The sequence below is a fragment of the Achroia grisella genome, unplaced genomic scaffold, assembly GCF_030625045.1.
Source record: "Achroia grisella isolate CSIRO2021 unplaced genomic scaffold, CSIRO_AGI_Agris_v1 utg515, whole genome shotgun sequence".
Lineage (NCBI taxonomy): Eukaryota > Metazoa > Arthropoda > Insecta > Lepidoptera > Pyralidae > Achroia > Achroia grisella.
Window position 1 is genome coordinate 1972926 of NW_026712908.1, and position 23848 is coordinate 1996773.

The 23848-nt window shown below is 30.9% G+C and overlaps 2 protein-coding genes across 3 annotated transcripts in view; both read left to right on the forward strand.

Moving 5' to 3' along the window:
* Positions 1 to 16372, forward strand: part of LOC131847068 (protocadherin-like wing polarity protein stan) — a 122387-nt gene extending 106015 nt beyond the window's left edge. Inside the window, exon 55 of the mRNA XM_059196518.1 lies at positions 16363 to 16372. The gene's annotated coding sequence lies outside the window, so the exon portion shown is untranslated. The remainder of the gene's footprint in view (positions 1 to 16362) is intronic.
* Positions 1 to 23848, forward strand: part of LOC131847073 (calcium uniporter protein, mitochondrial) — a 139508-nt gene that overhangs the window by 20658 nt on the left and 95002 nt on the right. The window lies entirely within an intron of this gene.

Below are 23848 nucleotides of genomic sequence, written 5' to 3' on the forward strand. Positions count from 1 at the left end.
TAAAAGATACTATCATATAGTAACAAAAATTCTAAAGTATTTGAACGTTCTAATATAAAATAAGTAATATGAATGGTTGACAGATTTGAACGAAATATTTAGAATATTGATTATGTTTTTTTTCTTATAATGTGTTTTTTATTTAATTAAATCGTCATTAGCAAAATCTCCGTTATATAATTCCCGCCCTAAATGAAAATAAATTTGAAATTTAGGTAAATATGCAATATAGAGTATATTATATTAAGATATAAGTTTGCATATTGTGTACTATTGATTTTATAAATTATTGTAAAAATTAGACTTTTTTTCCTATATTATGTAATGTAAACTATTTGGATAAGTGCCCAGTAAATCAATAAAGGTACGGAACCTAATAACACTTGGCACACATACTTATGTATAGGACTGTTCTATGTCTACGTGTTTTAGGGATGCTACATCTTCCAGAAACCCGAGAAGTGTAGATATATTGCAAGATTGTCTCACCACAATTGATTGCGAATTTTATTTAAAACATTAGCGTACCTTATGAATAAGAAGAAAATCAGTTATATTGAAAATTATTACTTTATAATAAATAAATATCAAAGTAAAAATAATTTCTGTCGCCTCTTTGTAATTTAGAAATTGGCAGTTATCTCCAGCACTATACGTACCATCTGGCAACCCTAGCGTGTTCTCTTAATTAAAACAGTTTGTTCGTGTCGCGTTCTTTGCCCACTCTTATTTTAGAAAGAGTAAAGATAGTCGTTTCGTACGTAATCCAATGTCAGACATTATTTTCGGATAGAAAACATATAAAACTCAGCCGAAAGCATAAATATAGTGTTAATTTATCGCTCTAAATTAAATGTGGTCATTCTGTACATGAAAGAGAACTTTGGCCTTTGTTTAATGTATTCTAGGTTTGCTTATACCTTTCTCTTTTGAATTAATAAACTATAGGTTTTAACAGGATTTCGAAGCGCACATTTTTTTATAACTATTTATTGATATTTATTTGTTAATATTTCAGAATACGCCTACTATCAATTTCTTTGGACGGTTTTTGTTTGCTTATTGTGCATTATATGTTTATTGATAGTCGCGTTATGCAATCATGCTCAGAGATGATACATCAGTATTAAATTGATGGCTGTCGTTTGTAACTACATTGGTGTCAAATTTTTGATGAATGCTCTATACATTTGTGTCATACTGTTGCTTTAAGTATTTATATTTAAATAGATTTGTTTGCCCCTCTCGCCGTGAAAACGTAAGAAATGCTCTAAACTTAGACGTTATATCTTTATTTATATTTGTTTCTTTCTTTGTTTGTTACTCCTTGGCCACTTTAACATCTCAATTAATCGTCATGGATAGGTCTATTAGTTGGTCGACTTCCGGGGAAAATCGTCCTGGAATCTATCTATATAGATATATCTACTTTAGATAATGCCTGGTAAATTTGTCACAATGAGACCTGATAAACTTATGCCATTACTCACTAAAAGCCTTAATAGTAGCACTATACCATCATCATCTATTAAATAAAAATCATTGTCGGTTGAAATAGTATACACGTAGAATTTGGGAGAAATAAGGACATATGGCACTTTATCTTGTACAATTGAGTAATTAGGTTTATGATGATCAATTTTTAGCGATTCTAAATTGACTCTGACTCAACTAAACCAAATGCTCTCGTCCCGTGCCAATTTGCCAGATTTTAACAAAAACAAGTACCAATTTAAAATTTACGTATATAAGAGGTATCAAATCCACCCACCTCGTAATGAGCAGCTGTAATAATATTAACTTATTTATTTATCTAATTTTGTGAATATACCTATCATTAAGTAAATTGGCAAAAAAAAAAGTAAATGCAATATTCTATACTCCTTTGTCTTGTTTATTTAGGTAATGTTCATGAATACTTTAGTAAATGCCCCTATGTATGTGTATACACCGCCATTGAAAGAATTTCATGCCGGAATTTTTATTTGTATTTCTCGAAATGTGTTTCAATTTGCGAAATTGTTCAACCAGGGAGAGAAATTTGATTCCCAGGGTACTTTGAGCATTGAACGGGTAAAACGTTGTCTACGAGGATGCATGTATTGAATGAATAATTTCTGATATTCAAATCGGACTAGGAATATACTCTGGACGTAGCGTTGGCGATGCATCAAAATTCTCTACTTGATTTTGTTTTGAACTAAATATCGGATCTAGTTGTATGTATTGAAATTCCTTCCTTGTGATAGGGGTACTAGACTACTGATACACATAAATACATAGATATATATATTTTGTAAATACATATATAATATAGGTATAATACATAGAAAACACCCTGACCGATACAAAGAGTCCTACTCATTAATATAAATGTTTGGACAATGCGAGGAATCTAATTCGAGACCATAAGAAGTAAAGCGGTGTGCTTAACCGTTAGACCACTGAGGCCGTAAATACATATTATAATTGAGCGGATTAGATATTTCTTTAATATAATTGCAATGGCAAACAAACTGGCGGCCCGTTACCACAGCATTACAACCTACTATCTGAGTAAGTGGTAATCGTTCTATATACTGACATGTAGAACAGTACTATGAAATCACGGTATCAAAACTGCTTAGCGGTTGAATTAGTAAACAGAGGTACCCAGATAACTTTTTATAAAGTCTACTCCTTTGAATGATCGCGTTGAATGAAGCTGCTCACATAATTATGACCGAACTTCACTTGGTATTGTCGTTTGATCTTCAAATCTTGTGGTTTATATCAAAGTGAACAAAGCCGTGGTATAAACCTAGTTGGAGTCGTGGTATAAACTTAGTAATATATGAATACAAATGCGATACATATTTCCACAATCGGCATAACTGACCGCCGCAAAACGCATGACTTTTTTATAGGTACGCATATCCGTTCAGCCGCTTTCTTCCGGCCGTGACACCCCACTTGTTAACTGTGCTGACTACATATTTATTCAATTTACACTGTGTTGTTGTAATAATGGAATGTAATAAACGTACAGGTGTAAAATAACTTCAATAATATGCAGTAATCATTCGTCTAGTTTTCAACTGACTGCGACGAAGAAAGTTTTCAATTTAGGCGAGTTTTTTTAGTATATGTTATCCGATTATCATAACTGAATGAAGTTTATAGAGAAATAAATCTGTAATGGCATAGTAATCAATCAATGAATCAATATCATAATAGTAATCAGTATCAATCGAATGATGTAGTGAGTTAATATACTTCTTTCAATTGTCGTGACTTTGTTTCACGGACCATTCTAATATTTGTATTAATAACTATAAATACATGTGTATAAACAATGTATATTATGTCTATATTTACCATATAGTTGTTATTTCTATCATTTAATACTGTAATTAAAGTTCTGCTTATTTTGATTTTGTGTGATATAACAGTTATTTATATAATCATATTTATTTGTCGAGATCATTACGTACAATTAAAATAAAGTCATGGTTGACAAATATTATTTAACCTAAATGCCAGCGTATTAGTGTGTTTTTGAATATAATTATTTTTAAGTACTTGCGAAATTAAGTAATGCAATCAATTATCGCTGCGCAATTATAAAATGACAAGCCAAGTGCCACTTAAATGTCATATTTGATTTTCGAAACTGGTATTAATTATGTACAAATTTGCTGCGAATCATAGTGCATTTGCATATGAATATTGACATTATATGATAGTGTGGCTTCGGTGGCCTAGTGGTTTAGGACACCGCCTTTTTTCCGATGGTTGAGGGTTCGATTCCTCGGACTGTATAGACATTTGTTTTCATATTGTTTGTCTGGTATGGGTGATTTCTTTGTATATTATGTATGCATTTACAAAAAATATATATCTACGTATTTACAAGATTTGCTTAGCTTAGGATTAGATGGCACTGTGTAACACACACAGTCCAGAATTCTTATTATATGGTAGTGTAATATTTATCTTAATTAAACTTAAAACTTATACCATTAAGGTAACAGCGGTGTTAAGTTATATCGTTACTTTAATTAGTGTTTCACCAGTTTGGTGGATTTTGTGTACAGTAAATACATTTTATTTATGATATGATAATAATAATATCCTCGTATATGTACACTGCAACATCTTGTCTCAAGTTAAGCAGAGCTGTGTTAACGGGTACTAGATAATCGATAAAAATACTCAAGATATATATATTTTTTTTAAATACATACATAATTGTACATAGCAAACACCCAGATCGATATAAACAATCATATTCATGAATACAAATGTTTGTACCCGTGACCAACGGAAGTAAAACGGTGTACTGTATCGCTGTACCACCGAAGTCGTCATAAGCAAATATCTAACATGTTGTATTTTATTGTCAATAAGTACCTTTGTGTCTAAATTTATATTCTGACTGACTTCCCGGTGAAGAATAAATTGATAATTGATAACAAACAAAAAAAAACTGAGAGCGGCGCTACAGTAGGCGCATTACCTGCCATGTTGGATTCAAACGTATAATACAATAACGTATGTACATAGATAATGTAATTGACTTTTACAACATCTTCGGAATGAAACACACATTGACTCATTATAGTCATATTCCTAAATAGCATACTCCTTATGCTTGTTTGTTTAGTTTTTTCCGTTGAAATTATGATATTACTGGATATTATGAGTCAGGCTCATCATTTTAATGTTGCAAGCCGACAATGCTCTGTGAATGCTACCTATTATATATTTGCATGAACTAGATAGAAATAGAAGCAGCATTTATCTTAATTTGTATGAAATTTACTTATACATTAGCAAGTACTTGATGTAATGTTAAAAGCCATTAATAATTAGCAAAGCCACTAGTAATTTTTCTTATTTAAATGAAATAGTAAACAAGCTGACGGTCCACTTAATACTAAATGGTAAGTGAACACCATCGCTTATGTACATGAACAGCAACACGGACATCCACTCGTGGGTTGCCATATCTCCGTACCTTGTATTATTACTACCTTATTTCACCTTTACACTGATCGTACTGCAAGCTTTTTATATATATTATATGTGACTTCATACAATGAACGTAAATTATAGGAATTCTAAAAAGTTTACTTTAAATTAGGAGCTAGGAAACTAAGTGTCACTCAAAAACGCGTAAACAGATATATATATATAGTTATACAGGTTCTAGCTGTTTCACTAAATTTAACATGTATAAGCTATATTACTGTAAAGTTTCATCAAAATCCGTTCAGTAGTTTGGCGTGAAAGAGTAACAAACGTCCATCCATACTCACAAACTTTCGCGTTTATAATATTATTAAGATGATATTGTGACGAGTACTTCATATCTGCGATCGTCACGCCTGTTTGCCACACTTGTCGTATAAAAAGCATCACGTTATTGTAATTTAATATTCAATTACCTGTAATGGAGGTTGATTACAGGTCGGTTTATAAATGTTTTTTCTATTCTCGCTCCCAAGGAGATCAAATAAAAATAAAAAAAATGTTTCGTTCTTAATATGCTTATGTAATATGTATGCCAAAGCCTGTATTATTCAATAGCCACGTCAATTTATTAACATAAGTCGTTTAGTAGTTTTTGCATGAAAGAGTAACAAACATCAATTCATCTATTCATTCATACACACAAACTTCTGAATTTATAATATTAATAAGATATGTATATGTCAGATATGGTAAGACCAAGCGGAAATCCATTAATAATAATAGAAAAAGGTGCTTATTAAAACTCGTAATATTTATGCGTGTTGCTAAAATGCGAAATTTCAGTAGGTATCAGTCTATCTTAGAATTTCCATGGTTCTTGACAACAAGTTAATGCATTAAATATTCCATGAATAATCAAGTCTGATGGACTAAACGGACGTTCAATAATTTCAAAAACAAAAATAAATATGACGAAGCAGATCGTTTTAATGAAAACACCGCTCGTCGTGATTGGTGAATAAATATTTGTAGACGGAGCTATCAAGCGGTTTTTATACGTGAATAATGAATTAAATTAAATTAAAATATTCTCCTGTGTTTTTACAAAGGGAGTGCATGTTCAATTCGATCGTATTTTCATTGTGTGTTTTTTTTGTTACTAGCTGTGTCCCCGATTTTACACACGTGAAATTTATAGCCTATATTCTGATCTCTAAGCTATATTAGTGTAAAGTTTTATTAAAATCCTTTCAGTAGTTTTGCGTGAAAGAGTAACAAACATCCATTCATACTCACAAACTTTCGCGATTATAATACATATTAATAAGATCACCAATTCTGTTCTGTCTTTGATTTTTTTATAATCTCAAGGATTTTTTCTACTTTTGTTCTTTTGTTCACATGGTCATGATTAAGTCTATTATGGCAAAGCCTTAAGGTTATATTTTAGATGTTTATACTATATTTTCGATATAGCGCCTATATTAATAATCTGATTTAGATTGACGTTCCGTGTCAATGGATTTTTTAGATTATGTTATGCTTACTATCAAAAGTAAAAAAAAACTTTTTGTGTGTTATTATAATTTTTGACGAAACGGCAAATAAATTGAAATGCATTGAACTGTTTAAATAAATAATTATGTATAAATTAATTTGCCCGCATCACTGGTTTATGCGATATCACGATTGCCGCGCAAGTTCACAATCGTGTTAAGGTCGACATAAAAAGGTTTGCGCAATGTTTATTTTTTTAATTCCAAAAATCAGGCAATATCCTTGCAACAGCACTACGAGACCCATTGAACTACAGCAGGCTTAAAAGACATCATGCATGGGATTTTATTCGCTAATGAGAAACATTAAAGTAAAGTGAGACAGTTTCCACACTGGAGGTGCAGTTCTCACCAATCCAACAGAGTCCCACAACAAATCTGCTAAAGGCTTGGTGAGCCGATTGCAAGATATGGATATGAAAAAAATTCAGGCAAATGCAAAAAAGTATGTCGTAAAAGTAAGGCGATTGTTTTTATCGTCAAGGATGGGCGCGGTGGCTTTTTTATTTATTTACAAACGTTTGATAACGATGGAACATCGTTAATTTTATAACTTAAAAACAGACAATTGATAAAAATCCTTTGTGAATACAACGTAGCCGACTGAAATTAACAAACCACTTGAAATAACCTTCCATATGTGTTAATTTCTCACGAACACCATATTGCATATGCTTTCGATATAGCAGTTTATACAATTATTTAGATATAGATAAATAATTGTGATTAGCGAATTCACATATCGTTTAACGAAAGCGTGAGTAAGCCAAGGCCTTCAATAATACATCAATAAATGGTCACGAATATTTGGCGTCAGTAACGCGTCAGAGCGTTAATTCATTTTTTTTATTTTAGTTGTTCCGCTACTAAAAATAGTCAGTATGTATTTTTTAAATACAGGTTGAAGCTGCTGTTTGACTCTGGTTTTAACTTTACTATTGGTTTATAATATTGGCATCATATGAATTAAATTAATTTATCAAAACAAAATAGGTATCCTAGAAAAGATTTTAATATATTTTGATAATATTAAATATGGTTGTTACCCGTTACCCAATGCATTAAAATTGTTATACAAAAATTGAAACTTGATATTTTTATAATACTGCGACTGCATAGAAATTTACTCATTAACGGAGGGCTTGTCCGAATTCTACGAGGATGATGATGATGTCCTAGTACCTTCTATAGAAAATTAAAAATCTCGTTTGTACCTAGTACCTGGCATCTCTGCTATTGAGTTCGTATTGCCGTTTTTACGCTTCACAAGTTATATTCTACATCCTATATCTACACTATATGTTTGACAGGCCATGTGAAACGCGTCGCAATGTGAGAGTGATCAGAAACGAATATTATATGAAAATATATATTGTATATTAAAAATCGGGACAATGACCTCTCTCCAGTACTTTCGTGAGGATGCGGGAGAGCAAGGTGTGAAATGTGAAGGGTTCATTTTATGGACCTCACTTATAAAAATATCTTATATCGAGTTATACCGAGGACTATAATATTGGTTTGGAGAGTGGTTTTAGATGAGCTTTCACTCTAGTACCCTTAGATTTTGGAATGAACTGCCTCCCGAGGTTTGCATGGGATTTTTCAAGGTTCGGCAATGCACACGTGACACTCTTGGTGATTCAGGCATTTTCGGTACCGTTTATCATCAGATGAGCCATATGCTTTTTGCCAATGTGATAAAGAATATGGCGTGCACAAAACGCTGAAAGGTCCTGAGTGATTTTGAATTTGAATTTATATAGGCGACGATTAGCATTTATCATCAGGTGGGTCATGAATGCTCATACTAATGACTGAAGAATAAAGAAGGACGGACGAATGAAGGACGGTAACTTGCAATTCCAATTAAATAAAAAAATATTAAGCTCCACAAGATATCGTAAGTAAGTTAATAAGTTCTTTATTGATATCGACAGCGTGTCAATAGTTTTATAAATTGTTATATTGGTAAGTATTTGATTATCTATTAAGGGCCTTATTGGACGTTATATATTTAACTGATAATATTGTAGACTATCTAAAATAAATATTTAAAGCTTTATTATTTTATTGACTCGATAAAGGATATCGTATGTTATATTTGACCGATATATCTAGTTACAATTTACAATGAGGTTGATGTTTTACTATTATTTATTTAATATAATTAACATTAAACAATAATATTAGACATTTCCAAACCTCTACTAGAATGTATCTTCGTAAATTTTAAACTTTTTAATTAATAAGTATGCGATATAATAATTAGATTATGCGTTGATACTTATCCACAAATAAATATTATAATTGAAAAAATAAACAGGAAAAATAAATAATTCTGTGTTCAAATTCACAAACAAAATGTGCTGTATTTTGTTTATGAATTTAACGCATAATCTAATTATTATATCGCATACTTATTAATTAAAAATTACAATTTTGGAAAATTAACTTCAAGACTAGAATGGAAAGTTGATTTTGCAAACTTTATAATTTTTGAGTTAATGCATTTTAGTATTAAGCGTTTTGTATTGTCATTGACATTTTGTATTTAATTTAAGTTTCAATTAGTATTGGTGAGTTAACTCGAGTCCTCAGAACCTAGACACTATTATGATTATTATCTTAGAAGTTCACGGCCAAATTATATACGAGTTTTGCCTTCACTCACTGGCGTCATGTCTCTAGTAGAGAAATCAATATGTATGTCTGTAAACATGTACACTCAGATTCGTGTGTAACAAATTCATTATTTGTTTGATTAACTAATATATGCAGTGTTGCATAAATAATGAGTATGTATTTATTTATATTATTTGAAATTATTGTATCTAATACATTTAAATCTTCTCATTATTATTTTGTAATACATTAAACATTTATAATATTTGCATGCCTCCTGAGTGAGATGCGAATATTAGTAAACTATGTTATTGTAAGACCTACACAGTAAAGAAAATAATGTACCTATGAGCACATTCATTATGTATATAACTTAAATAAAAATATCTGTTGACTTTTGTAATGAGGATAATAAGATAAGCATCAAGTCTGGTCAGTTAGCCCATTTAGAAGAAATCATGAATTAACTACGACGATTGTGAGGACCTGATATGATAGTAATTAGGACACTAGTTCCCATTACGAATAAACCCTACCTCGCCTTTTTAGAGGTATCTAAAAAGTCTAATATAATATATGCGATTCGTGTGTGTATGTTTCACTCGGATATATGCTGATAAAGTTAGGTAAAACAATAAGTAAGTAAAGTTTTGCTGAAAACTTTATCTCTAACATAGATAAAAAACCAAATATAGAAATGTCTCACGTTTTTATGTATATAGATTGTAGAATTAAATACAAATAAATAAGAATTTTTATAATGTAAAAATACGTTGACATTTTTAATTGTTCGTTGTCAATGTATTTTTATACCAAAAGTCTCGATCAAAGGACACATACTAAGATAGAATATTTTGTTATGAAAGAATGTTAGTAAAAATATTCTAAATACGAAAATACAATGACTATAACGATGAAAATTTTAGCATACCACTCAACTGAAACCCTTTGAAATATTACAAAGCTAAAATAGTTTCGGGCTCTGGTTGTTACAGACATTACTGAAAATATATTTGCGAAAATATTTTATAATATTAAATAAATTGTCTATTTTTATTATATTTTTTTGTAACTGGAATGGTAAACAAGCTGATGGTTTGTGTAATGGTAACTAGCGCCTATATATAAGAACATGACTGCAGATATCACGTTATCATTTGATGGTAACATGTGTTACTTTCATATCCTATAATTTTACTGCGTTATCTCACCCGAACCCGAACTATTAAATAAAGCTAGCAGTTATGGTGGTTGAAAAAACCAGGAAAGAGGAACCACCTCTGTGTGTGTTTGGATGTTTCTTTAGGTTTATAAAGATTACCATATTATTTTAAATTTCTGTGTGATATCTTTATCTATAACTTTTGCATTGAAATAGTACTAAATAAAATTAGAATGACCTACATAAGAGTATGCTTATTTTAGTTAGCATTACTTTGTCTCACATCTTGCAAAGCCTATTCCACTACGAAATTGGTAGAGGTCGATAATCGAAATAGATTCTATATTTAAATTCGATAGTTTCCTTGAAGCGGAAAATTGGAACTACGTCATTTCGGACCTATTTCATTGTGAGATAGTGAAAATTCTGAAGGATGTCACGTGAATAGCAGACGTTGTTTCCCACCAAGACCATTACTCGAGTCTTTTGTTATAGGAATAATGTAAAATACATTTTATTATGATAATGGGGGTATATTGTCTTTGTTTATGCTTTAAGAGCAGATACTAGTAGTTTGGATAACGTTTGCTTTGTGCAAGTGACACGTATGACTGTTATAATAATATGATCTTTAAAATTCACCATCTAACGAAAACAATATGAATTCTATAAGATTATAAATAAAGATAAGAATACATTCTTATTTTTATTAATAAAATTTATATTTTCGGCGATTATTAAAGTAATGTAACTATTACTTTAAAATTGCAATAAATTGATTTAAAATTTATATATTACCAGCATAAATTGTTTTTACTCATAGACAAGTTCAAAAAGAATACTTGTTCGTTTTTCTTTGTTGAATAAGTTTTCCGAATGAGCGTTAGAATAAAAAATGTATCAAAATAGTACGTTTATTTGAGTAAAGAATATTTTTATTACTATTTAATTATATTACAAAGAGTTGGAACTTGCTAACCAGCTGTTACTGCCAACTTTTATTACTTTTCTTGCATAACAATGTAACAGGGAGAGGTTTAAATGCAATATATGTGTCGTGTCGTATGCGAGGAATAAGATTATTTCTTGTGTCTGTTTAAATCTCTTGTATCGTATACTTTTAAATCAAATGAAAAATAGGAGGAGATTCTCATTTTTTGTTTTACAGAGTACCTGTTTGTTAATAAATTTACATTGTCATGATTACTTATAAAATCAGGTATTGGAATGCAACGTGCTAATTGTCACGAGTGAATAGAAGAGGATGTCCTAAACAGAGATGGCTGAAATGTGTGAAAGAAGATATACATAACGAGATGACTGCATACCGGCGTAATGTTTTTCTCATCCATTTATCCCTGATGAATTACAATAGTCTTGTGTCTACACTTATAATACTGTTGTCCACAGTCGGACCCCTCCATTATTAGCTCTCCAGATAATATAGATTTAAGTTAAGTGTAAGGTCAGTCCACGTTACGACTCCGAATTGAATGTACGCGTTACTGATAAGCAACATATAGCACACTATCAAATAAACTTACTAATGTACAATAAATAGTACAATTATTCTACCTCTATACTTACTACCTACATACTACAATAAACAAATAAATTATGTAGTCACACCTCATCATATCATATACAACACTACAGTGGTGAGGGGATAACCACCGCGCTACAGTCTGTAATCCAGTACATTAACGATTCTAATCAAAGCATGTCTAAGTGACATTAGCTGCTTCTTTCGCGCAAAAACAACGATGAATTTATCGATAGGCAGTATATCGATGCGTTTTGTATTTGTAATTCGAAATAAGACAGCTTGCTGCCGCATTTAGCGGTATAAGTACAAGAGTAATGATGCGTGAATGATTTGTAATGCTCCATGGAATCATCTGATCTATAAAATCGGTGACTGTTACGTTGAAGGTTGTTGTTGTTGTTTGTTGATGTATTGTGATTTGGGAGATGTAGGTAGTTGCATCTTCGTATTATCATAAAACAAACACGTACTATAAGGAAGCACTTGAGACTGTTTTAAAGTAAATCCCTTGCAAACTCAAATGTAATATATTTTTTTATTTATTAATCTATCTACTAGGGATATATTATATGAACCTTGAATGTTTCCTTTGTGTATTTCAGTTGCTATTAAACTCTGATTTTTATAATTAAACGATTTCGATTTATTGGATTTTGTTAAAAGAAAATTATTTTATTAACGAAATTATATATCTAATAAAAAAATATCATATTAATTCATAATATAATTATATATAATATTGTATCCTTTATAAAAAAATATTTTGATATTGAGACATACAGACGCCGACGGTGCATTTTCTAATAATTATTTAGTGATAAGTAAAATATAATACGATTTCGATATTATCGTTAGGGATATCCTGTAGGGCAACTTAATTTGCATAAGTAGTGGACAACTTTCATTTAGTGCATGCAATGTGTCACGATTCCAGTATAAGTAAAATGAGACACACTATGTTGTAATACACTAAGGCAGTTATTACGCTATCATATATAAGATTAGCTGAAATCGGTTTAACAATTCCAAAATGACTGACATAGTAAATGAAAGTGAACAAGTCTTGTACTTCCTAAGATGGAAATTTTGAAATATTGAAGGTTTTACATATTGAATTTATAGGTATATTAATTCTGAAGGACTGAATGGGAAATAGAAATAAATATTGTTATTCAAATAATCTCAATTTAAACACATTTTAATAGTCCTAATTTTTTATACTAGTTACTACTCATTCGGAAATCAGAATCTTCACAAGAAGATAACTCTTTTAAATAAATGTTCTTCAACATTACATATTTAAAATTTTGTTTGAATACAAATTGCCAAGCAGCTAAATCAACAATATAAATAAAATAATAGTTGCTTGAGGAAATAAAATAAATTATTTATAGTTATTAGACTAGTATCTACAAGTAACTGAAGTACCAGAAAGCGTTCATGAATATGATCACTGGGTTTCGGTTTGGTAATATTCAATATATTCTAACTTTACGGCAAACTCCTTCCGGGTATATAGGATTACATTAATAGGATATTAATGTAATCCTATATACCCGGATTAATAGTTTATACATTATTCATACTAATTTTGTTAGAAAAATATTATTTTTAACATGAAACGTTCGATAGCTTATTTTGTATCAGGAGTTACAACTTTCCTCACTTACAACCTTCTAAAGTCTTTATACCGTGTTACAGTGAAAGATAACATGTATATTTATAATTAAATTACATGTACGATTACACCATTTTTTTATTATAAAATCTCCTAAGAACAATAACTAAACTTACTATTATTCTAAGGTAATGTCCAATCAATAAATGAAATACATTATTTTGTCTGTATGAAACTCCTATCAATTGTTGCTATTAAGACACTTCTTTTTTTTCCTCTTCTTTTGGCTCCGGCAGTTTGTGTTGCCATTAGCCATAAAACACTTCTTAAAAACAATGTTATGCTTTTCGACAGTATTGCTGTGGAAACTTTGTCTCGATTTTCTTATTTTGTACCGACTAATTTGAACACACGATTTCTTTCACGGCAGAAATGGCATTACCTTTCGTAATGATTGTCATGTTGTTATTTTTTAAATAATCTAATTATAAACGACCGGTTTTGTAAACTGTGTTACATTTCAACGTCACCTTACATTGCTCTTATCTAGTTTACAAAGTAATATGTTTGTATAATTACGTTGAAGGTAAGCGATCTAATTACAAACAAGTCGTTTAATTTGGGCACAGGGGACAGAGGCCAGAGTGGCAGAAAATACTAATGGGACCTTTATTATGTTTTCATGAGGTGGATGTAATATCAGCACTAATACAAGATTGTTTTTAATAAAATACAGCTGATAAGGCACGAAATATTCTGTGTTATTATGTACGTTTCACTAGTTGATTGATACATAATGCTAGTTTTAGCCCTACTAATACTATAAATTGGGGAGGTTTAGTATTCTGAAGAGTGTTCAGTTGAGAGTTCAGTTACTCCTAAGTTCAAATGTTATTTAAACGTGCTTCAACGGTTCTGGATTCGAATTTCTGATGATAGGTAGACATATCTTTGATTAACGCAAAAGACACTTTTTAATTCACCCGTGCACTGCCTGGGTTTAGAATACGATTTTTTTTTGTTTCTATGCTATAGACTCTTAATCCAACATAACTCAATGACTGAAGGTTATGGGGTGACATTATTGTATATGCAACTTAGGACATTGTTACACGAATTTAGTATAAATAATAATCTTTCTTCAGTCTATAAAGAAATTTTAATAATTAATTAATTAAATACAGTGTAGAATGTGCACATATGTACTTATGTACATATATTTAAAAATTCAAGTAGAGTGCAGAAACAATGTTTGAAAAGACTACCTTATTAAATAGATTTAAAATGTTTGCGCATCGTATACATGCCTGCAAGTTGCTAAGTGTATTTACCGTCCAGGTTTTCAATACTGGTCGGATAAAATGTGTTTTCAATGATATTGTAAAATATCTATAGTAATTTATATCCCATGTAACGGTTGTTCTGTATTCAAGCCCAGATTGACATAGTTCGCTTTATTCTGGTTAAAAATTGTTCTATATTCTCAATATCTATATCTTTCGTTTTGCACGCCAGAACCCTTACAAGATAAGCAGAGTTTTAATCCTTACATAAAACTTTTGCTTAATTGCGATTTCGGAGACGCCAGACTTCTCCATCACACAAGACCCGATTAATCTAATTATTAATCTGATGGTAAGCCTAGACCTCCCCTAGAACTTACATTTATCCACTTTCGCAATAGTAGCTCTATCTGTTTTATTAGTTTTACATCCGACATCCTTTCGTATGTCGAAACCAATGTAGCATTCCCTTTCTCATTCCTACACCGACACTTTCTTTCAAGCTATCTCACCAACTTTTGTATTACGAATCCGGTCAACCATAATTCTGCGTATTTATTCTTTCATTCTCATTTTTATATACCCATCTCTAGCTACCATATAATAGAGTGGAGATGACTATGGAGTTGTAAATCGCCATCTATGCAATTTGTTAAAGTTATAGCTGCCAAAACTTTTGCGAATAATTCCGTTTATTTCATGTACTTACTTTTCTCTATATATAAAGTTAATGCTTCAATAACTTTTTTTTTATTAAAGAAACAAATCTAGTTATAGAGTTAGGAGTGACAACGTAAAAAAATATACCTACACAATTTAAAATAAGATTATTTCCTATTAAAGGAACTTTAAATGGGGATTTTTTCTACTTCAAAATTCTCGAAATTCTTTGAAAGTTTTAGTGTTTTGTCTTTAGCTAATAGAGTGGGCTAAGTCACTTAATATTTAATGTACCCATAACGTCATCCATTCTGTTTATTAAAATCCATCTATGTAGTTGTTTACACACTACACTTTACGTCGCTTCAATGATCTGAACATACATAAACACAGAAACATTAACTATTATTCTTAGCTGTGCAAAAGTGACTGTTTCTAAAAAACCTAAGTCTACAAGTATTGTTGCTTAATGATTTACTTAAAAAGTATGCTTAACAATTCGAATTTTTATGACGGTAAAATTTTGGTCGATAGTGGTTAATTTTGCCGTCACTGGAAAATGCCGTTATCAAATCTAATGAATCAGAAAGAACGGTGACTAGTTCTAGTCAACACTTGATTAAAATATGCTAGGCACGTTTCAACACAGCCATAAGGTATTACATGGTTGTAATTACATGGGACATGACTGACAAATAAACCTATAGTACAGAATGCGTAATACCTACTCTTATATGTGTCCCGAATGGCATGGAAACGACAAGTCAAAATGTTTTTATTGTTAATAAAATTAAACGGCATTATGTTTTTTGTGTCTGACAGTTATTGAAGTAAGTATACCTGTATATGTACCGGTATTTTTATGAATTATGATGAAATGGGAACTTTTTTTAGCGGATGATAATGGAATGATGCACCCGCCTGCACTAACGGTTTACGCTGTCGGGGCACCAGTGGACATTATAGGATGAATATGAGGTCGGTTAGTTAGCACATCGTGACAAATTCACCAGGAATATATCACAATAGTTTCCAGGAGGAACCGCGTGGAGGTCAACCTGTCCTATGATGTACTAAATGTACCCTACATTGCTAGCAATGGGGTCATCAATCCACTTTACTAACAATCACCTTTCCCCCCTGGAATGGTGACTGTGTGTGTCAATGGTGCACACGTATCTACATAACTTTTCTTTACGTTTCGCTTTTTACTGGGATAGCTGTAAAGTGTATGGGCCAAGTTGAAAGGCATACTCATGAAACTGAACCATATTCACTAAGAAAAAAAGTGGAAATCTGTTTTTTTTACATTTCTGTAAAGTTTTAACTTGATAATTCACTGGCTTTCGATTTAATATACTTTTTACGCCCAACCCTGTATAGTAGATATATTACATAAACTTCGAGTCTATTAACCATTTACAGTCTCGTAATACTGAAATATATATGTATAAAGTATTCACCGTTTAAAATGTTAATCTAGAAAGTGTACCTGTGTGACATTTTATATTGTTGCCTAAGCCGTATATGTCAGACGTTAGACCGCAAGGTGTGTAGCTTTCAAAGTAAAACCACTATAGGTATACTCTAAAAATAGTTGCTTTTACCTTTTTACATACTAATGCGAGGGAGGCGACCCCATTTAATGCATTAATATGTTGATAACATCATGGAAGTTAGAATTAGTGACAGCATATTAAAAAGGACGCGAAGTGGGAAGGTAGATTCCAAATTAAATGCACCATTATAAGTATACCGTCATATTAAAGGAGAATGAGCTGTGTGTGTATAAAAATAAAGGACATGTCGATTGCAGAAATATTGTTACTATTATCTCTGCCTGCATACCATAGTTCCCGTCGTATTGTCTCACCACAAAATTGTGTCTGATTCCGCATTATGATATGCATGTGTTTGATGTCGAATATCTGCATGTAGGTTTTTGATTCGAGCCTTGTTACGTTAAAATTACCACATTTTGAGGCCTAAAATTACGTATACAGATAATATTATGTTAGTAGTTTAGTTTTCAAAATCGAGTTACTGTTGGTTCTCGACATGCTCTAAGCACTTGAATTAAAAATAAAATATCAAATAACCATTTCAATTTCTCAATGAAATAGTCGGAGATCAATCTCAAAACTATTTATTTTATTCGTAATATAAAAATGATTAAAATCGACGAAGATGGCGCAGAAAAATATCTAATTACAATACGTTGTCATTAGATTGTTGTAATAAACAAAAATTCATTTATGAATATAGACATATACTTAATATTCGACGGATTGTTTCGACTCCAACAGTTGCAATACGCCTGAATAGACGCTTAAAATTATGTAGGTATTAACTACAGTCAGAATAGAAAATACGTATTTGTAAGTTTGTTAATAAATTGCAAATTTAGAGGCATCACGAAGAAATGCGTAAAGGGAAAATTATTGTTTATTAAATTTGAGTCTAGTTGACAACAATGGAATCTGTGTCATGATTCGCAACACTTGACACCCAACTGAAAAATATCGTAAATATGAAAGCGATAAACGGGTTTTATAGATAGTAATACAAACGTACAATGGGTTGCACTTTTTCCCTATATAACAGTGAATGAGATCGTGATGTTCGTATCTATTTACGATATAATCTTAAAAAAATGTCCCGTAATTGGTATAAATGTGTGACATCCACCTGTAATATAGGTCGAAGTTTGCATTCGTCACAATCCTTACTAATATTATAAATGTGAAAGTAGTAGTGTCTCTCTGTTGTGATTTCACGCCAAAACTACTACTATAGTACTTTAAATGGAATTTGGTACACAGATATTCCCTGACAGACCCTGAGAAGAGACAATGGCTAATTTTCAATGCGAAATAAAGGTTGTAAGGGGTTGAAAGGGGAGATGAAAGGTTGTATCGTCATTTTCAAAGTTTGTAAACTATTTTACTCTTAAGTTTGTACTAAGATTCGTCATTTTAACACTTTTTCTTTTGATTTTTTGGTTAGATTATTGACTAGTTTATTCCACGTGGAGGAAGTCGTGGGCACATTTGATTATTAAAATAAATATACATAGTTTTGTATTTCGTAACATTCTAAATTATACGCGATAACAATACATTATTCATAGGTATTTTGCATCCATTATTTTAACACTCTTTTATTATAGTTACTTGAACTTGCTTGAATTTTGAATCGATAATATAATATTTTAGGATTATTTAAATAAACTGAAAAAAAGCGACTTGATGAACTGTTGAATTTCTTACGGCATTCTTAAAACGCTAATAAAAAGCTACGATATACAATGCAAAATGGTATATTGTAGCTTTTGTTAGCAGTAATCCATCGATACGTGAAAGTACGCACTTGTTATAAATACTGTTATAAAGTATACTGCGACTTGCGACGACTTGATTAATTAACTTCTTTTTTTAATCTGAATATATTAATGAAACCAGGTTACTTCACTTTCTATTTAGTTCTTTTTTATCTTATCAGTAAATAAATCTGTTAGTGAATAATGTGCGCTATTCAATGTATTGAACAACAGAAGTAAAATTTATGATATAAATAATTAGTCATTACTTTATTAAATACATTACATATGTTATTTATTAGACAAGTTTAGTGTTTTTATTACTTTTAGTATATGGCTGCATATAAGCAATAGGGTCATCAGTCCATATTACTAACAATCGTCTATATCTTCCCTAATTCAGATACTGTCGTAGCACATTTTAAATCGATGCATTACATAGAAGTAATTAAGGAGTAAATTAAACTTTCTACACATTAGCATTCCGAGTACTCCTCATAAAATTACACAATTGAGCAAAAGTACTTCTTTGCAAGAATGAGCTCCATATGACATTTTCAAGCCAAACACGTACTATAGGCGGGCTAATAAAGTTATGCATGAATTGTGACCCAGTGTAAAGTTGAATTTTATTATACAACATGAAATTATATCTTTTTGATGTATAGTGAACTACTTATTTAAATAAGCCGCAGCGAAATAAATATAAAGAAATATATTCTTAGTGGATCCATCAAAAGATATAAGTTTATTATTAGTTTAAACTTAATTTTTGTTACCCTCGATCGACTTTCACGAGTTCCTTCTCATCCCATTATTATCCACTAGTGCCTCGCCAGTCTTTACAGTTATACACTAGACCATTACAAATAAAAAAAAAGTAATAGAAAATATCATTTACATTTCTTCTACTAGTTCTACTTCATTTCGTTCTTTAGTCTATACGTATATGTTACTATGTTAAGATTGATATTTTCATTTGTGCCCGTAGAAATTAGCGAAGTGGCGATAATTACATCAAACAATTATCACAAGTTGAAACAAACGCGTCAAGCGTTGTTATGTATTTCAAGGTCATCTCTATAATTTAGAAATATATTTTCGTATAATTATTTTGCACAAAATAACAATATGCTTAGCTGGTTAATTAAACTTTTTTTACCGCTGACGTTACGATGAGGTTAAAGAAGCAAGGACTTAGAAGTCGTGGTAACGATCACTTCCTAGATATAACCAACTTATCCTCTTTCCAATATCTTTCCTGTTATTCACAAAAACGCTAGAAATTGGAATAAAATATTGTAGACTCTTAACATTTCTGCCATATTTTTCGAACTATTTTTATAATCTGCATAATCTGAAAGAACATTACAAAATGCATTCTCACTGAATGCATACATGATAGAAGTGTTTGTATATTATTACGTAATGAGTGCCGTGACATCACAACAAGTAATGGATAAAAGTGTGACAATATGACGACTATCACGTAAACATATCCTTATAAGCTGTTACTGTTATATGACCAATCTATTTCAAATACATGAAAGCATATAAAATAATGAATCCATAAGGTTCAGTTGACTTTTAAATGTATTTAAAATTATATTTACCAATAAACATAAAATAATAAATTTTCCAATAATAACATTTTTATTACAGTAGATGTGATAAAATTTATATGGACACAGGACATTTATTGATTGAAAAGTCAGTGCAGATTATCTTTTTCATGGAATGTATACGTCATGTATATGACATTTTTCTTTCTTATTAATATCCTCTATTATATCTTATCGTTTATTTTAATTATTTATACGTATAATTAGTAAAAATCAAGGCATCTTAGTAGTTTAATTTTCAATATATAGAGATATATAGTAATAATATATAATCTTTCAATTACCTAAAATTAATTACATTAATAATTACATTAATACATTCAATAAAAAAAAAACAGAAAATAAAACCTATTTTATTTTAATTCTTATTAATACATCTCGTAAGCAGATGAAATCCCAGGTAAACAAGTTATAACAATCAAACCCAAGTTGCATTTGACACTATTAATTTTGCAAACTGACTGGGTATCGGAAGTTAAATCAAATAATAAGTTATTTATTGTTTATCAACGTCAAGCGGGTCATGTTCCGTTATTTCCGTCGATGGAAATGCCTTTCACTGAAATATCAGAATTAAGGTTTATTTTTGGACTAGTTTTTGAACTAAAGGAAGTACTCAGCTTAACTGTATTTTGTTAATCAATAAAAAAGTCAAAATTGTTCTTGGATAACGAATATTACAGTTTGATGGATTAATTTGGGATAGTAGACAAATCAAAATTTATAATATAATACATATATGTACAAAAGATAATGAAATAAAGTTTCAATTTGGTTGTTATAAACTAACGGTCTTTTCATTATTTAAAAAAGATAAAGAGATGTTATATATCAAAGTTCACAAAAATATGGATTATTAATGAAAATAATAATTATTTCAATTGATTGCGTTATGTAAGATTTTGATAACCGCGTTGGATTTATGCAATTCGAAGAAAGTCCAAAAGTAAACGAGAGTAAATATTTAATGTGATGTCGGATGATACAGATTCTTATCTCTTATCGTAACAGATAACGGTATCTGAGCGTGTTCCAGAAATATCATAAATGTGGCAGTTTGCCAAATAGTAAATACTTTCTTAAGGCCTATATTTTATATAGTATATCATACTTATTACTAATTTGAATTATATTACATACATTCTAAGAACTAGACTACATTTCTGTTACGTTTCATCCGTAGCATTAGAATAGCGATTTTAAAAAGTAAAACACTACCTACTCCTAACAATAATATAATAAAAAGTAATACTTAATTAATTAATTTCAAGTGTTACCTTGAAGTATCTAGTATCTATCTACTGTGTACCATAGTATTCATAAAATTTAGGCTTTTGCATTATTCCCATGCAAACCTGCACGGTAATAAAGCAATAGCCTAAAACAAAAACCCATTGTTAGATCTCGAGGTATCTATTAGTAAACACTTTATGTAGGTATATGATACCTTATTTCAAAGCATCCTGAGATGTATTTGTTTCATAATTCTAGTAGGTATTAGTTTCTCCCAATTATAATACAAATTCATTGTTTGAATATTTAATTTATTGTGGCTGTTAATAGGTTAAATTTCAGTCTATAGATTGAATGAAAAGAAAAACAATATATAAGTAACAATAGATGATTCCCACAGAGATTAACGTCAAACGTATTTGTTTCGCGAATATATTGTTTACATCTTACACAACTTTGTCACCTCCAAACAAAATTCAAAGTCAAGTGCGAGGTGAAACTGAAATAAAATGAAGAGTAAAGTAGTTTATGTTAATTTTACCTTCAGTAACATCTTTATTGGATACAAAAACTGTCCAAGCACTAAGTCACAGTTGAAAAAAATATATTCACTTTGTCACACGCGATAAGCACTGATAAGTTGTGAGGTATGCGCGGGAGGCTGTCGCGCTGCGTTTGCACGTCTGATGGGTTGCGCGCGCGCATACATCACGTGCGATAGTGAGTGGCGCTGTACACCAATCAGCTTGCGGTGAAGTTATGAACTAACGGAGGCTTTTCACGCTTCGTCGAAGAACTAAAGAGTTGTGTTTACATTTAATTGAATTGATTTGTTTACTCAATGACAACTAACTTGATTTATTATTTTTTTGCGATGTGTTAACAGTTAACACTGTTAAAATAATTTAATATTATATGATTTGTAGAAAGTAGGCATGACAAATTGAATTAGGCATCTAATTATCCCATCTATCGCACGATGTGCCAATTTGGGAACACTTCATTATTGAAAGTATATGAAGCTACACGAAACATAAGATAGCCATGTAGTAATAAATAGTTCCATTATATTGAACAGACGACATTTTTTTGTGTGAGTTTATTGAAAGAAGCTCGCACAAAAAAATTCTGATCGTCTTTATAATATTAAATAACTATATATTGTTTACTTAAATTGTTACAATAGTGCTTAGTTGTAACATAATAATGAAATAGAAGAATTATTTCAAGCTCTACCGAAATTTGGGAACAGTTAAACCTTGAAATCGATCACATAACCCTGCGGATTGGACCCAAGACCAATTATTTTGTATCGTGATTGGATCTTCCACACTGTGGAAAGTTATTCAGTTTTACGATCACTATTTCTGCGTTTCGGTTTGTTTTACCCTTTCAGTTATCCGCTATGAATGTAAATCAAACATACGAAGGCAAAATCAAAGACAAATCGCAAACATGCACTTCCAAATAACGTTCGTGTAGTGCAACTCGCGTTCAAAAGCCGAATGCAGAGGCGGGTAAATATGTACAAAGTACATCTATTTGTACTGCGAAATACTATTGAGAGAACATGTAACAAAGGGGTATAAAGTGAAGTTCTAACTATTTATTTAGTACAAAAGTGAAATATACACATACTGATAGAGGAGAAATTGTCTGGGGAATCTCTGGCAACTTTAGATAGATAGTAAATTACATAGAATAGATATTATGGCGCGTTTGTTTTTTGCAAGTAGTAAATAACTGATAGAAGTCTTCTACTTCTTTTATCATTGTACCTATAAGAGTATGCATATATAATATACATAAGAAACATCTAGTCCAATAGTTTTTATAGATCTGCTCATGAATTTAAATGTTTGTATTCTGCAGGGATCGAATGTGCTACCATCTGTCGATATATTATTTGATAAATATATCAGTTGTGTAGGCCTTTGTTCAGTAGTGGATAGTCTTCCGGGCTGAAATGATGATGATGATGATGATGATGATCAGTTTTGTAGTACCCATACTACAAACACTGTATAGTTTGGGAGTAGATTGATGAGCTGCGTGTGATTGCTTTTGATATCTTTTCTGTCCTACTTCGCTCCAAAAGTTTCACCCTCAAGCCCCCACACCTCGGTCTGAATTAAAAAAATATATTTTATGCCGTTCTATTGTGATGGCTCATAAAATACGTCACGAAATTGGACCATCCGGAAGCAAGACGTTAGTCACGGCATTTCATGCAGCATAAAATAAGTAAGCAGTAGCTTCTTTGAGATG